The following is a 12266-nucleotide window of genomic DNA, read 5'->3' as shown; positions in this document are numbered from 1 at the left end:
TTGAAAGATGAGGAACAGCAGCACACCCTGTGCCCCAGTCGAAGGTGTAGTGGCTCCGTTCTGCACCATAACGTGTGTGCCTTCTTAATAATTCCTGCCTTTTGCTTTGTAATTTCCATCTCCACAGTTTGCCAAGCTGACATTTCACACACAGGTGTCTGCCCCTCCATGGTTTTTTACTGTGTAGCAATGCTTTGTTCAGAGCAAAGGAAAACCTAAGGAAGCCTTTTAACACAGGCTTTCTTCCAGAGGCTGGTGGAGCAGCATGAATGACTCCTGACAAACGCCTGCTGCATAATGTACATAAGTACATGGTGCAGAGCCTTCCCTCACAGAATTCACAGAATTCACAGAATCACTGGGTTGGAAGAGACCTTCAAGATCATTGAGTCCAACCCAGCCCCAACACCTCAACTAAACCCTGGCACCCAGTGCCACATCCAGTCTGTTTTTAAACAATTCAGGGATGATGACTCCATGGCAGACCATTCCAGTACTTTATCACCCTTTGTGTAAAATCTTCTCCCTAATATCCAACCTATATTTCCCTTGGCACAACTTGAGACTGTGTCCTCTGGTTCTGTCAGTTGCTGCCTGGAGAAAGAGACCAGCACCCACCTGAACACAGCCACCCTACAGGGAGCTGTAGGGAGTGATAAGGTCACCCCTGAGTCTCCTTTTTCTCCAGGGTAAACAGCCCCAGCTCCCTCAGTGGTTCCTCACAGGGTTTGTGTTCCCAGCCCCTCACCAGCCTCGTTTCCCTCCTCTGGACATGCTCAGGTGTCTCAGTGTCCTTCCCAAACGGAGGGGCCAGAACTGGACACAGCACTCTCTTCCTGCCATGCCTGCATTCCCCACCGCTGCACTTCATCCATCCTGCTCCAGCCTGCCTGCACAAACCTTCCCTGCAAACCAGTTGATGTTGCTCCTGTGTTTTTCCCCTCCCTGGGCAGCAGCGAGTTCTCTGTGTGTGGGGGTGTGCCAGGGGCAGTGACAGGGGGATTGTGAGTTCCCTGTAGGAAGGCGGCTCTCCATCTGCGCTTCTTGGAGCAAAAAGTCCCACAGGGAAGCAAGAGACCTGCTGAGAAGTCACCACTGCTCTGCAAGAGAGACATAGGAACCCAGGGAAGAAAGAGGGGGTAATTTCCCCTTCCCAGTGCTGTCCCCAGCCCCCCTTGTAGTAACATCTCACCCACTGTTACCCAGAGCCCATCTCTGCACCCTTGCTGTGAGTTGGAATGCTGTCTTAGAGAAGCACAACTCCACGTGTGACGCCTGAAGGCAAATGGACTGGTTTAAAATTATGAATCCTAAAAACAAACTCCTGATAGCATGGATGGAAGTGCATATGAGGGGCGAGGTAGGGCTGTGGGAAGGTCTGTATGGTGGGGTGTGCACAGGCATTTGATTGCTGAAGTGTTGGGGGAGATGTCTGTCCCAAAAACCTGCAGTGAAAGGAAACAGGATGGCTCAGGGATGAGGCTGAGGGCAGCCCAGCTGTGCCCAGAGAGGCAATGGCAAGTAATAGGTTAATAAGGCAGAGAAAAAGTCCTGCCTAAATATAACCACCGTGCTGCAGGGTGGTTAGGCCATGTCCCCAGCAGGTCATTCTGGTCCTGACCTGATCCAGTTGCAGCGACACGAATAGCCATCTGTGAGTTTTGGTGTGGAAAATATTACTAATTAAAATTAAAAAAAGGAAAGCAAAACATCTGTACTCGGCAGCATCTGTCATTCTTGCTTCTTCAGGGCATCGTGCTTGGAAACTTTAAAACAAGAGGGTATTTTTAGTTTGAAAAAAATTAAAAGCACAATTTTAAAATTATATTAAAAAATAAAACCAGCCCAACTTCCTTTTTTTTTTCCCCCATTGCTGCCTGTGCAGCCTGGAGAAGCTTTGTGAGTTCCTGCCAAGGAGCTGAGCATGGGGAGGGAGAGGGTGTGCAGAAGGGTAGGGGTGGCAGTTCTACCCCTCCACATCAAGACCTGGCTTCTTTCTCCAAAAAGGAGAAAGCTGAGCAGGAATAAGGTCTGACTCCTGTGCTGCCTCTGCCCCTCAAGCTGCTGATGGTGTCACATGCATTAAAAACAATGTTTTGTTAATTAGGACAGGGCTGGCTGGAGACCAGACCAGGGTAAGAAAATTGGGCAATTTTAAGAAATCTTCCCTGCTGGCATATTGGAACAAAATAAATAAAAAGTTGCCCATGGCAAGCCAGTGGGAGACAATGTTAATTAAACTTGGTGAAAAAGATCCAGGGAAGGCAGAGAAGAAAGCAGCTAGCACCAAAAAAGGGCAGGCATGCAGGTGGTGTGTGCCCTACCTGAGTGATCACAGACCCCATGACCCGGCTCAGCCCCACGGTGCGCCCCTCTGGTCTGTCCCTCCATCTGCCCATCCCAAAGCCTGGTCCTTGGCCACCATCCAGCAGCACCCCTGTCTCAGAGGTGCTATGGTGCACTCTCCAGAGCTCTGGAAAACTGGAAACAGAAGCCAAACACTTGCCTAAGCATCATTCATCTTCCCCACATACAGATGTGCCCATGCCTCTTCTGCACTGCCCTACAGCCCTTGCTGCGTCTGGCAGAAGCCCCACACTTTGGGATTGGAGGGTGACCTGCTCCAGAGACAGCTCCAGAGCTGCTCTGTGGATCAGTTTGATTCCTGCAGCATCTGGGATGAGCTAGCTGGAAAACAGCAAGGCAACAGAATGGTTTGTAGTTTTTCTCATTAATATTTTCTAGACTTTTAGGTTTGGGTTTTGAGGTTTTTGTAGCTGGTGGCAAAATTACCCAAGGACTTGTATGGTTGCCTGCCTTAATCCTGAGAATTTTGCAGTTTTTAATTGGAAACTTGAAAGATTGTGAATGAAGCTGAAACCCTTGTCTGGGCTGTGTCTGCAGTAAATAGGGAAAGCCCAAGGGGACAGAGCCAAGAGGGAGGTTTGGGATGCTCTGTAACAGTGCTGAGTGCTGCAGGATGCTGGCCAGGCTCTCTGCATTGTCCAGGCTGTCCTGCACCCCATGGATCACTCACTTCCAGTTTTGCCCATGTTGGTGACACCAGCCTTTGACAGCAGGCTCATCATTTCTTGGCTGCTGCCAAGATTAAGGGCAGTCACCCATTCTCTAAACCCAAGGCAAATTTAAAGATAGAGAGATCAACGTGGGAAGTGCCAGGATTTATTTAATGACCAGGCATAGCACTGGCTTCCTTTCTTTACTACATAAGCTCAAACCAAGTAATTTTTAGGAGTAAGCTGCGAGGTACAACTGGTTTTCATATGTATTTAGGTGTCTGTACGTGCACTGTCATCTGAGTGGCACTTTGGAAACCTCAGGGAGATGTTCTCTTCCTGGGATCAGACACCATCACCTGCTAAGCATGCTGGAGAGCACAGGGACCATTCAGGTATCTCTGTCCTCTTGTCCTCCCAGGAAAAATATGTCTCTGCCCTGTGTCCTGCCCACCACCCATGCCACAGTCATCTTGGCAACTAACAGGTGGGGAGGACAAGATGGAAGTCTGGAAGAGAAATGTGCTGTCTTGGGAGGGGGCATCCCAACAACTGTCCCCCACAAAAGACAAAAGAGAGACCTGCACCACCCTGACACAAAATGGAGTTTGCCTCTCTAAAATCAGTGGGGAAATTAGGATAATAATTCCAGGCACGAGTCGTGGAGGGGCAGGGAGAAACTCAGGGCAATCTGTGACTCTGAAAGCCTTTGCACTTCCAGACAGATGGCACTTGGCAGAGGCTGCTCTTGTGCTGCTCGTGTTCGAAGCCTTGCTTGCTTTTCTGGGGGAAGACAAGCCACGGAGGGGAAGTGGTAAATACTCCCAGCCCCAAAATGTCCCTGTTATCCACCCACAGCTCTGCCTAGAGCTTGGGTATGCAGGAAAGATGCAGGATTTTGGGCAGCAAGTGCTGGTTTGTTATTGCAGGGGCGCCTGGGAGCAAGGCGCTGCACACAGGGACACACGGCAAGCGCTGGAGGCGGAAGAGCACAAGTTGTTTGGTGCCTGTTTGTCAACAACTCACAAGGCAAGCTGCTGTGGACAGTTTGGGGGTTGTGAGTATTTTTCAGAGGGTTCCCAGGTCTGCCTGTCCAAAGATCTGGGATGTGCCAGGCATGCAGGGCATGTGCAGACACAGGGGCAGAGTCGCTGTGTGCACAGAGCTGTCGCAGGGACGGGACAGGAGCATAACCCCACGTTGCCTCAGCTGCAGCCTATTAGCTGACCATGCTCTCTGCTCCTAAATCATTTCCTGAAGGGCTTTTTGAAACCAGAAAGAAAAAAATTCCCCTTCAAGATGGTGGTGGAAGGGAGGGGAGGAGGGGGGTAGAAAATGGTGAAAAGTTCAAACACAGCCTGATGTCTCGGAGCTGCTTTCATGCCCAGCTCGATCTACCAGGAGCTTCGTGTGGGTGTGCAAAAGGTAAAGCTGAGCACAGGCAAACCCTCCCCTCCACGAGGGTGGGAGCCCAAGGACCCAGGCTGAAGCTTTTTTTCTCTTTTTTCTCTTTTTTTTTTTTTTTTTTCCTGCTTGTGACTTTTTAGCAGTCCTTAGGGGACATTCCAAGTATGTGGCCAGGCATGGAGATAGTTTAAAACACATTAAGTTCACGGACAAGGTGTCATTAGGGCTTCTTTGGAGGAGGAGAGAGGGAGGAATTATTTGAAGTTCGTTTGCCCAGAGGGAGTGCTCTCTGAAGAGGAATGGTTTCGGGGCACGGCGGGTCTGGTTCAGGGTTTTTGCTCTTCCTGCAACTTCGAGGAGCTGTTTCGTTTGAAGACGTTGGCTGTTACGGTGCAGGACGGGACAGAGAACAGAAAAGCATCAAAAGTATTTTGCCTGCTCTGCCTTTAAAGTTGCTCTCCCAGACTGTCTAGGAGAGCAGGTCGGAGCCGCAGAGTCCTGTTTCATGGGAAATATCGACCTCTTTGTTGTTGTTGTTCCAAACAGGAATGAAAAATGTAAATTTCTGGTCAAGCAAACATTCCTCAGGGCTGTTCTGGAAAATTGAAGCGACACTTTCTCAGCATTTTTTGTTATATTAAAATTCAGCATGCAAATTGGCTGTGTGATATATCTTACATAACATACCGTGAGCAAAATGTAATAGAATATAAGGTATAAATCCAAAACATTAAATGGAGTGGTTTCCCCTAAATATGTTACCAGAATGATACCTTTCTGGCAAAAGGTTTGGATTCTATTGAAACAGCTCCTTCTTTTGTTTTGGAAAATTTGCCTGTTGCAAACAAATCTGAGCCATCCGCAGGCATAGTCCCAAGACAAGCCTGCCCTTCCTCGGGGCCATCTTTCCATCAGGACCATCTCCTCTCTGAGGAACGGGCTCCTTCCACTGCTCCCTGCTCATATTTTAGAAGAGCTTCCTTGTGGCAGGGGCTGGAATTTTACCAGGTTTGCTGGGCTCCTAGATACCAGTCACCTACTTTCTGGAAAAGGCAGGAGAAAATTGGCCAGACCTAGGAGTGCTTCTCTTTATTTTTTTCCCCTGTATTAAGTCTGCAATTACAGTTGGGTTTTGTTTGTTCTGCTGTTTGTTGGTTATTTTTTTCCTTTTCTTTTTGTGCTGTTGTTCATTTAAGCAATTCTGAAATCAGACTTTTCCAGGCCTTCACAAGCAGAAATGCTGCTTCAATACATGTACTAAAGTGTATTCTGGATGCTGAGGAAGATGAGGAAGGCAGGTAAGCCTGGGCTGGAACTCACTGCCCAGTCTTACCTCAGTGATGGGCTGCCCCATAGTGATATCCACTGGTCTGGAAGTTTCCATGGTGAAACCTTAACAGGAGATAGGGAAGGGCTGTTTTGCCCTGAAAAAATCACAAATTGAAAAGAAAGCAGATATGGAGTGACTTCTGAAGTGTCCAGACCTGAGCAATACCCCCAGCACTCTAAGAAGGAAAAAAAGAAAGGCATCTTTTGAAGATAGGAGTGACTTTGGATTCACATTGCACAGTAACTGCTGCATTCCGTGCTCAGGCTCGGGTACACGAAGCTGAGCATCCCAGGCTGGCACTGTGCTTGTCCCTACATCTGGGTGAGTCTGGGGGTCATGATTCCTTGGGGAAGGTCCTTGTTGTGCAGGCTGCAGCATGGAGCCAAAGCCTGGCTGCTGTGGGGCATCTGCAGACTTCAAGAGTTGCCTCAGTGCAGCAGGAAACCCTTCAGCTTCCAAAATACTTTCCCTCCTGTTCAACACCCCACTGGTGACACAGACGGTGTGTGAGGGCTACAAGAGTTTCTAATGTCTTTTTAGTTCAATAAAGCACAGAGGAAAGCAGTGTTACCTGTGTCTGTAGTTGTGGGATAGTTTGGGGAGGTACATTTTTTAATGATAATCGCTCCAGTGAAGGCTGCAGGAGACATTCTATCCTTAGCCTGATTTTCTCTCTAAAGAAGTCACCAGGTTGACAGATTAAATCCAGCACAGGGGAAAATGACCCTACAAAGCTGGACTGGGGTAGGGCAGGACCTGAGCCCCAGCTCTATGAGAAGGAGAGGGGTTAGAACCACTCCAGGATGGCACTGACCGGAAAAACAAAACCTCGCTATCTTTCAAATGTCTCTGTAACAGCAAAGGAGGAGTGTGGGGCTTGAGAGCAAACTGTCTGTGATCAAAGCCTCTCCTAGAAGCTGCTTGCTGCGAAGTGATGCTTTGATGATGTGTTACCTGTTCAGCAGCTGGCAGGGGCCCCCCTGGAGCAGCAATCACCCCCAGCCCTGCAGCCGCTGCACTGCAATGGCCTCGTTCTTGCTGGGGCAAACTGTGCTGGGCAAGAGGCTGCTCAGCCCACAGGCTGGTGTCACAGTGTGCAGACAGGAGCTGTGCCCCCCTCAGCTCTCCCTCCCAATGTGCCAAGGCAGACCTGGAAGCTCAGAAGGTGCCCTGAAATGTTGGGAGATCCCTAGTCTGCACTGCTGCAGCTGGCCTTGCTGGAGAAGGTGGATGATGTTAATTAACTCCAGCTGTTTCTGAAGCAGGAGTGTTTAAAATTGTTGTCCCGTCTCTGCCCAGCACAGACCAGGGAGAGCATCTGCTCTGAAGGGCTTACAGTGAAACCATGGGATGAGACAGTGAGTAGAAGCAGAGGAAATAATTGTGGATAGAATCCCAGAGTGGTTTGGGATGGAAAGGACCTTAAAATCATCTTGTTCAAACCACCCTAACATGGATAGGGACAGCTTTCAAATTAAGGTAACAGGAAAATCACCTGCACACTTATGAATAGGGTGGTGTGATGATTCAGGTGTCCAGGCAGGACCAGAATTCTAGGGAAATTTAACACCTGTCAAACTAACTGACATCACTGGAAAAGAAACACAGCTTTTTTTGGGACACATCAAACCTTTTCCAGGTCTCTAACAGAAAGAGCAAACTTCAAAGGGAAATGCAAATAAGGAAGCGTGGCTCAAAGTTTAATTGGACTTGTTAATCAGCTAGACTGGGGGAGTGAAGAAGCAGCTGATACAGGAATGTAGGGGAGAGCCTGGCCTCTGCCAAACTGAGCCAATGGTGCAGAAGCACAGGCAAATCACCACGTTGCCCTCGTTTGAGTTTCAGATGGAGAATATAATAATTTAAATTACCCACTCACCTTCCCTGTTGCGGCAGCAGGTGCCCTGGGGACTGGGTCTGCCTGGTTCTGCTGGTGCAGCTCTCATCCCTGCTGGGTGTCAGGGGTTATGGCACAGGGAGCCTGGAGAAGCTGCAGAGCTGTGCTGGGCTGGGATAAGCACCCTCATGGATAGCCTGGCTTCATGGACCTGCTAGAGGTGACCAGAGATGGGAGTTTTCCTTTATTCTGAAATCTCTGATATTTTTCCAGCAGAGACATCATGGAGGATCTCACTGAGCCTTTGCTTTGGGGGAAGTGTGTGTCAGGAAATCAGGAAACCATCCTATTCCTGCATGCTGAGAGCCCGTTTGGGGATCACAGCCTCAGGGCTGCTTCTTGGGGCTGAGGAGGGATTTGTGCCTGGCACTGCAGACAGAAACAGGCATGTCTGCCCTCATGGTGGGAGAACAGGAACTGGCAGCTGCAAATACCAGTAATGCTTGTTCCCAAGGGGGAATCATATTCAAAAGCCCCAGTCTTGAAAAGCCTGACAGTCTCATTTTCATACTTTTGGTCACTACAGAAGAAAAATGAAAGTTTTCCCAGCCTGAAGCACTCTGCTTTAACTTCCTGAACTTGTTCCAAGTGATCGGAACTGTGTAAGCATCTCCTTGGAGATGGACATTGCTTTTGAGGGTGTTTCCCTACAGGAGCTCAGTGCCTGTTTTTCTCGCTGGGCCCTTCTCCTGGCTATGGAGCTTCACCTTCCAGTGTCTTCCTTGATAACTGGGATGCCATCTGGAGCAGTGTGTGCTGCATGGTGAAGAACGAGACATTTTAGGGGGAAACTGCCACAGGAGGGAATGATTCACGGGCTCTAGGAAATGCAATTCTCTGTGCAAACAAGCTGGTAGATTTATAATTCCTCATCCCTTTTGCACAGCAAGGAAACTTGCATGACAATAGCTTACCAACCTTGAGATGCAAATATCTGGCATTTCTGGAGATAGCAGAGGGCAGAGTTTTGTGCTGGGACTTGGTAGCAGCAGCGGTGTGTGACTGGCAGAAACTGATTTGAATAATTGGGTGTCACGTCTCTATTTTTCTTTCAGTTTAACTACATGTGCAATTAATTAAAATAATAACCTAAACGGTCTCCTGCTGGGGTTGTGTTTGCTGCTTGACTTCAGTCTGCCATCAACGCTGCTGAAAGAGTTTTATCGAGACTTGCTTCTTGCTGAGAGGAGCTGGAGCAGAGAAAGGCTTTCCCAGCAGAGAAACCTTTAACGCTTGTGGCATCTGTGCTCTCCCCACCCATGTTGTCTGGGTGGTGGATAGACAACACGTAGGGATTTAATGTATCACTTCCCACATCCTCTGCCTGACCTGCGCTTTGCCTGGCACGGAGAACTGCCTCATCCATGTCGTGGGAAATGTGGTCCCTGTCCTGCCTCCAAGGCAGCGTCTTGGTGATGCTGCAGAAGGGCTTGTGAGGGTCGCTGTGAAATCAGGACCTCCCCCAGGTGTAGACAAAGAATAGCCCTGAGTATCTATGACAGAGACAAGGTACAGAACACAAGACTTGTGCTGCTGAAAGGTCCCGCTGGACCACTCCATAGAGCGTCAACATGTCCAAGACTCCGGACACCGAAGTTTTCCTGAAAGTGCCTACTCATTCTCCTCTAATTAACTCTAATTTCTAGCAACTCGACACAGGTGCAGCTGCCTCCAGATCCCATCTGATAATTTTGCTGTCTGTTTCCATCCACATTCCCTGCCTCACCTCTGCTCTGCAAGCCCAAGGCTGGCAGGTGTCCTCAGCAGCCTTTGCGTGAAGAGAAAGCTCTGGTCCATGAGGAAACCATTACAGGCTCTTCTTTCCTTCCTTCCTTCCTTCCTTCCTTCCTTCCTTCCTTCCTTCCTTCCTCCCTTCCTTCCTTCCTCCCTTCCTTCCTTCCTTCCTTCCTTCCTTCCTTCCTTCCTTCCTTCCTTCCTTCCTTCATTCACAATGCTCCCTAAGTGAGGGCCAAGATTTTGGTGCACATAACGTCCCTTGCAAGATCATGGTGCATCTTGTTCCCGTTGCTTCCATGCTGCAGTTCTCTATGGAAGAAACAAGATTACTTGGGGAGCTGTGCTCCTGCTTCTCACACTCCTAAACACCCTTTATCTGTGAGTTCATGCAGTTACAGTGGCAGCGGGAGCATACTTTAAAAAATCAAGATGCTTACAAGTCCTTCCCTGTTACTGTATTCATTGCTGGTACAAGAAATATTGTTCCCCTGCAGCTGAGTGCATTCACATCTCATCTTGCTCCTTTTCCCAGTTCTTTTTCTTGCCTGGCTGATTCTTTGTCAGCAGCCAACACTAATCTATCCCTGGCAGTTCCTTCCCTGCTTTTAGTCTTAAGGATGCTTGAGATACAAGGTATTGACCATGGTTGTGAGTGTGGTGCCAAGCAGCCCCTCACCCCACAACTCCTGCCTGCTCCTGGCAACAGAAGACAATGGTAGAGATTAAAGCACGCAGCTGGCAGAAGCAAGATTATAAACTTGTCCAGAAGAAATTGAATTGGAATTTAGCTGAATGGGAAAGCAATCAAAATTCAAACGATTTTGTTGGGTTTGTTGTTTTGTTGGGGGGGGGGGGGTGGTTTGGTGTTTTTTGGGGGGATTTTCCTTTTTTGTTTGTTTGTTTTTGGTTTTTTTTTTTTTTGCTTAAACCAACTGGCTGAAGTAGAGCTCCAAAGACTTAGAACTGCATTCATAAACTTTAAGGACAGCGAGGACCATTTTGATCCTTTGGTCTGACTTCTTCCTTGGTGTGAGCCTGATCACTCCTGCCAGCCTGAGCACTCCTGCATCAAGCACAGGGTTTTTGTGCCTCTTTTAGAAAAACAATCTGTATTGATAGAGAGATCAAGAGGATGGCGAGCATCTCACATTCTTTAGTAGTCCATAAGTGCAGATTAAGCTGATTTATCAATTATTTGAATAAAAGGATGTCTCATGCCTATTCCAGAGATAGTGAGGACTTGCTTCTCTGCCCACTTGTGGGCACAGGGTTTGCAGAGCATGAGGGATATACCAGGAGGAAAAGCCAAAACACAGAGCCAGAAGAGAAGGGGAAGGAATCTAAAAGCACTGCTTGACAAAATGTCACTACTTTCCTCTGAGCCCATTGTCTGAAAATAAGAGATGGTGTGCTTTTGTTTCCATCCCCACTTCAATTAGCACAGTGGGGACAGCCATTAGTACCCAGCACTCCTCATCCAGAACCCTGACCTCCACAGAGAGGTCTCTAAGTACAGTTGTGATCTACAGCAGGGTCACTGCAGTTATTTATCACTGGTTACAGCAGAGAGTGATGTGGTGGGAGCTGTTACACCCCATGCACCAGCATTACAGCTCTTCGGTAGCACGGGCTTGAAATGGCTGCTGGAGGGGAACATTTTCTTCTGGCCCTGACAATCCAGATGTTTGGGAGGTGCTGAGAGGCAGAAAAAGGGTGAAGTCCCAAAAAGGGGTTTGCTCCCTGGCCAGCTCAGAGGAGCCTGTGGGAAGAATCCAGCCCATGAGAGGCAAATATGGGGCACTGCTGACCTGGGCACAGCCAGACCAGAGTGGGACCACTGATGGGAACCAGCACACTGAGATCTGGGCTGTTCCAGCCCCACGGGGTGATTTGGTTGTTTCTCTGTTCACTGATTTGTTCTCTAGCCTCTGCTGGCTGTATCTGATGGCCTGCACATGCTTGGGGGAGCATTCACCTCACCAGCTGGTTGGGATGTCTGCATTCCCCTCTTCTGTCCTGCCCTGGATACATCCCTGCTTCACTAGCCAGTGCAGACCTCAGATGTGAGTCTCACACTCCTAAACCCAAACACACCCCCCCAGAAGCAAAACTGCTGCTCACGCTATCTCACAGAGCCGCCTGAAGGCATGGAAACTGCTCCTTCTCAGCATTTCTTGTCCTCCATATCACTGCTCCTTTGCCAGGGGTGCCTGAGGGGCCCAGGACCCACTGCTTGATAATTTGAAGGCATAGGAGAATGAGCCCTTGCTTCCCCACTCTGCTGTAGGAACAGGCAAAAGCCAGAGGAAGAATGTGGGGACAGCACAGGGACACTGTGAGAGCATCTCAGGGATATTTTCATTTATCCCATGCTGCAATGTCCAGCACCACTCTGCCCCTTCTGTCCAGACATCAGATTTAGCAGGGGTGTCTGTCATGCTGTTTATCAGAGGACGCCCATCTCAGTTAGACACCCCCACACGAAGTATCACTTATATTAAAGCAGGGCAAAACGTGAGACCACTGTATTACCTCTTTCCCCTGCAAGCTCAGCCCCTCGGCGCTCAGCCCAGCCCCGGGCAGGCGGGGGGAAGCATCCCAGGCTGAGCACTGCCCTGCCGAATCGTGTGCCCACCCTGGAGAGCCCCCGCGGCCGCTCGGAGGGCGCCGAGCATCCTCCCGCGGTCCCCGAGCGGGCCCTGCCGGGAGATGGCACTGCAGGCACGGAGAATCATCGGCCGCGCTCCGCCGCCCACAGCAGCCGCCGGAGCCAAGACAGCCCTTTTATTTGGTCTTTCCTATCCTTCCCCCGAGACCCCGCTGGAAAAATATTCTTCTTGTCCCCTGTGATCGCTGCATCCTTGCCGCTTTGCAGTAT

The sequence above is a fragment of the Haemorhous mexicanus genome, chromosome Z (assembly GCF_027477595.1).
Source record: "Haemorhous mexicanus isolate bHaeMex1 chromosome Z, bHaeMex1.pri, whole genome shotgun sequence".
In the NCBI taxonomy this organism is placed as follows: Eukaryota; Metazoa; Chordata; class Aves; order Passeriformes; family Fringillidae; genus Haemorhous; species Haemorhous mexicanus.
The sequence above is the reverse complement of the archived record's forward strand: the minus strand, read 5'-3'. Positions refer to the sequence as shown.